This window comes from Corvus moneduloides, chromosome 7 (assembly GCF_009650955.1).
Source record: "Corvus moneduloides isolate bCorMon1 chromosome 7, bCorMon1.pri, whole genome shotgun sequence".
Lineage (NCBI taxonomy): Eukaryota > Metazoa > Chordata > Aves > Passeriformes > Corvidae > Corvus > Corvus moneduloides.
In genome coordinates, this window is record NC_045482.1 from 19736693 (window position 1) to 19741581 (window position 4889).

The following is a 4889-nucleotide window of genomic DNA, read 5'->3' on the forward strand; positions in this document are numbered from 1 at the left end:
TAAATGCAGAAGATGCTAATACTGCAAGAAGCACATGTGGCAGACATGGAATACACTAACAAATATGCAAAAAAAGCATTTATTTCTGAGAAGTACTTTAGTACACAAGTTATACACTTCAAATCAAGAACTCATTCTCCCAGCTTACAACTGGATCATCTTCCCTGTTATGAACTGTAAATTTCAAAGTATCCAAAACACTAAGATTTATTACAAAATACTCTGCTAAATGCTACATGCACAATACTGCCGGAATAATTAACAATTCTTTTAGCTGAAGGAACCCAATTATCAGCTAGTTCCTCTTACCATTGTTCACAATTTAATATGCCTAAATTCTTTCCAATCCTTTCAACCATTCTTTTCAATAGCAGCTGTGGCTAAATCCACATACAGCCTACCTTTTATAATGGGGATATGTAGCAATGTCTAACTTCCTGCCAAAAATAGCAAGTTTCCTTAAGTACTTTACATGTTGCAAAATTTAAATTCAAAATCAGGGTGCTGCATTAATTCAGTTTATTTAGTCCTTTATATATCTTAGAACTTCCATGAATACAAATATAAGTTTAAAACCAATCATATGCATATTCAGCAGTTCAAGACTTCTCCTTTGAACTTATGCATGTTAACTGCCCTACTAGTTTTATTTGAATAATGACTTTATGATTAAGGAAAGATACTAATTTACTAATTCTTTTACAAAATGTACCTTTACTTTTATGTAGTTGTACTATCTAAACTCATAATTATTTTATATTTTATTACTGCTATTCCTTTTGTAAAATTTCATACTAAAACTAGAAAACTTATTTTCATATGGTATTTTTAAAAAATACCCAAACAAGTGAACATTACTTTTGGCCTTTATACAACAAAGTTTTGTTTAAACAGTGTTCCTAATGACATGAATTGTTCAAGGGTGAGAAGTAAGAGTTAAACTAGAAGTACATAAGCACCAAAATAGAAAGCTAAAGTTTTATGCTAGGTAACTGCAGAACTGTACCAATTAAAATTTTGCAAGATGCAGTTCAAAGACTTTTCAATGTGCATTTTCTTTAATAATTTAGTTAAATACTCCATTAGGAAAATTACTATTTTCAGCAAAAGGAAGGTATGTAACAGTTCTTTACATTTCCATTACACTGACTAGAAGTGTGGCTGACCACTCGCCCCCCCCCAAAAAAACCCCCACAAAACCTTCAAAACACCAAAACAAAACCAACAACCCCACAAAAAGAACACTTTCATGGCTGCTGCTTTGATAAAATATAGTTTGTATCTCTTTAGGTTTTCTATTACAAGGGAAGTCCTAAGAGCAGGAATATACATTTTTGCCTGTCAGAAAAGCAATGAGTCTACTATGCCCCTAGAGGTGTGTCCAAAAATACTTTATTTGCTTCAATAAATCAACAGTTCCAGAAAAGGCAGCTAAACGACTGCTGCTTTTGTTTACATTAACCTAAAATCCATTTGCCAGACTGACACTATTACAAATCAGACATTATTGGGGATCACTGCAAATTCTTCAAGGCATCTGACAAAGAACACTGCAAGAAAAACCTGTAGTCTGGGATTTCAAGTACAAAGTGCAAAGTTTCAGGCTAAAATTCTAATAACCAAATAGAACAAAGGGTTAAAAGGTAACGATTGCTTTTTTCTTTCTTAAAAACAACCAACTGAAACAAACAGAACAACAACTGAAACACTATGGCTGTGTTAAAGAACTAGCAGACAGCAACACATTTTTTACAGGTCATAGTGTCTACATAACTTTACATTCTATCTACCCATACTCAGCAAGAATTTCTGCTTCTGAGTTGATGGCAGTACCCAGAAAATCCAGCATAAAGTAATAGTCTCTAATAAAGTTTGGAAAGCCACTGCCAGTTATAAATTCAGCATTCCAGGTATTTATATGCTGCACAGTACTAGTAAAATGTCAGCATCTATTGTCAATACAACAGAGAATGCATGTCTAACCTTTGGAAGTTATTTCAAGCCTGTATGGACACTTAAACATACGCTGACAAAGCTAGTCCAGTAATCCCTGCCCTCATTTTACATTGTGTCTTGGGGTTCATTAATTCCCTGGAGTAAGATCAGTTCTGGGGTAGCAGCAGAAAAAGCTGTACTCTACTACTTTTTTTCGCATTCACAAGGAAAGACCATGAGCATTGTTTTTACTACCGCTGGCATACTTAAATTCTTCCAGATCAGTCCTCTGAGCAAAAGCCAATGAACGACCTGTGACACTGAGCTATACTGTGACTATAGCACAAGGTGGCTGGTGAGGCTGGAAACAGGAAAGCTCTGTTATTGAGCGAAGAAACAGTTCCAGGACTGCAAGAGCAGTAGTCAGTGCCTCCTCACAAAGGCAGCAAGAACTGAGTAGTGCTTGGCGACATCTTGCTGTCCCTGGGATTGTGCTTTAGTCCAACCAAGGTCTTAATCAACATTCTCAATTTCCAGTTTGATAAAGAAAAGCACAAATCTGGTAAACCCTCCCTTGTACAAGACTGCAATTGTGTTTCTGTCTAAACAAAGTGCTCTGCACTAAACCAATTTACCACCAAATATAAATACAGGCAACTGTATCCCACCACCTGCAATTTAGTGTAACCAGCTTTTAAACAAAACCAAAGTACATTAAAACCAAGAAAATGGGCTTTGTGCCACCAACTCAGATGAATTTTTAATGTGCTATGAAAGAATTAAAGTTCATTTAACTTGTACAAATGATTTTCTGAACTGTAACAAAGTCCATACAAAAGGGTATGCAAGTGCATCTTTTGAAATAAGTAGTTGCAACTGCAAATTACAAGTGGATATAATCTCCATCTTGAGATTTTAAATAAAGACAATTAAAAAAAAATTCTATGGATTGCTGTATTGCTGGACTGCCTGCATTTTCTCCCCTTCTTCTACAGCAGAGTCACTATAGTTGTGGATTGTTTTGTTTGCATGCTTATACAAGCTTCAGTGATACTGGCAAGAATATTCCCAGTAGTGCAAATAAACTTCTTCAGCAATAGCTTGCTCGTGTGTCAGCCCCATTAAAAATAATGAAACAACATTGCAAACAGTTTTTAAATGAGACTCCGAAGCACATGGCATGCATAGCATAAATGCACGGTTAAGCTGCAACACAATTTTCTGAAGCCTAACTTCCTACCTTTATCTTACTACAGTCCCCCAAAATAGGACTACAACTTCTCCAAAGTCCTACAGAGTTCAGACAGAAGAGATCCACTATACAGGTCTTTGGTTCACTCCTCTAAGTTCTCTTAAATAACAACTGTGTCATCCACCCACATGTGGACCTGGGAACATTTTTAAACATTCTGCATAAAATGACCACTGAAATGCAAAATCCACAGAAGTTTCTAAAACACAAGTAAAAAAGCACTTGACAGCCAAAGCAGCTCCACTTATTATTCTGCTAAAAAGTAACTCTACAAAGTTCTAGTTTTCTTCCTTTAAAAACATTGCTTATGTTGTTCACAATCCTTGGTTTTGTTTTGCTTTCAAGACACAGCTATTTTTCTTTAGAATAACAACTGTCTGGATTACAATGTCAAGCAAGTTTCAGCATTTCTCCTAATCTGCTGTAAACACACACTGATCACAAAGTGGATTATAAAGTGAAGACGTTGACAAGCTCATTACAAAGACAGTCAAAGCAAGTTGTGTCATCCAGTGAAAGATTTGGCAAAAAAATTCAACTATTACAATATTGTTTTGCTTTGACACAGCGTAAGATTAATGCTTGTCACTTCCCCTCAGGACCTTCAAGATTTGCCAGTCTTAGGTGTGAATAGTTTCTCAAGGACTGGAAGGAGTGTTGGGGTTTGTACCAAATCTATCCTCTATCGGATCACTGCACTGAGTTACCACGAACCGGCTGCTCTTTGGGGATTGCACATACGGGGGCACTGCTGCAGCAACACAAGCCAACCTCCTCCTCTTTCACATGAGGGCGTGGTGGTGAAATACAAACTGGGATGGGACCTAGAGGCAGGAGAGGAAAGCAGAAAAGGGAGGGAATTGGTTTGAGGGACACGCATAGTAGAGAATGAGAAGGAATTCACAGTACGGTCTTCAGAATGAGGGGAAACAGGGAAGAAAGCAAATTTAAGTTAAAAAAAAATATTTAAGAGCATGTCTTAAAGCATGACTTGAAATTGTTTCAACTATTCCAAAAACCAGTACTGGAGCACCGCAAGAGTTTTCTCACGGACTTGTTAAAAACCAAGAGTCGAAAGGATTTCCTGGTTCCTTATTCCGACCCCACTGTAAATTCTGGTAATCTGTTTCATCTCTGTGCATCCACTAATTAAGCGACTGAGGCAGGGTAGTCTGAAGCGTCCATTTCTGCAGCAGACAAACATGAAAGCATGGAATGGAAAAAGGTTACAGGGGAAAAATGTTACACTGATGAGCACTTAAAAATTTTTTTTAGGACAAGGAGTAACTCCCAGACACAGATGACTGCCTTACAACATGAAAGAATTCTACTGCTGGCAGAGACAGAAGCACAAACAATAAAGACTTACTTAAATTAATTCACTTTGTGATTACAATAAAAACTAACATAATTTACCTCTATAAATAAATTTCCTTAGGATTTATACCTACTGAAATACAGATGTAGCAAGACTGGAGTAATGGACACCTCGCAATATTCTCCTAGCTTTAAGATGACATGTAGTATATCTGCAGCTTTCTTCTTCATATATGGAACAAGCCTCTTCGCAGGCAGCCATTGCTTGCACTGAACTATGTTCATCAGGTAAAAAATAAAAGTGGCATGGAAGTTCCCTTTCTAGCTGACAACACACAAGAAGGATACATAATCCAATGAAATATTTAAAACACAGCACACTGTA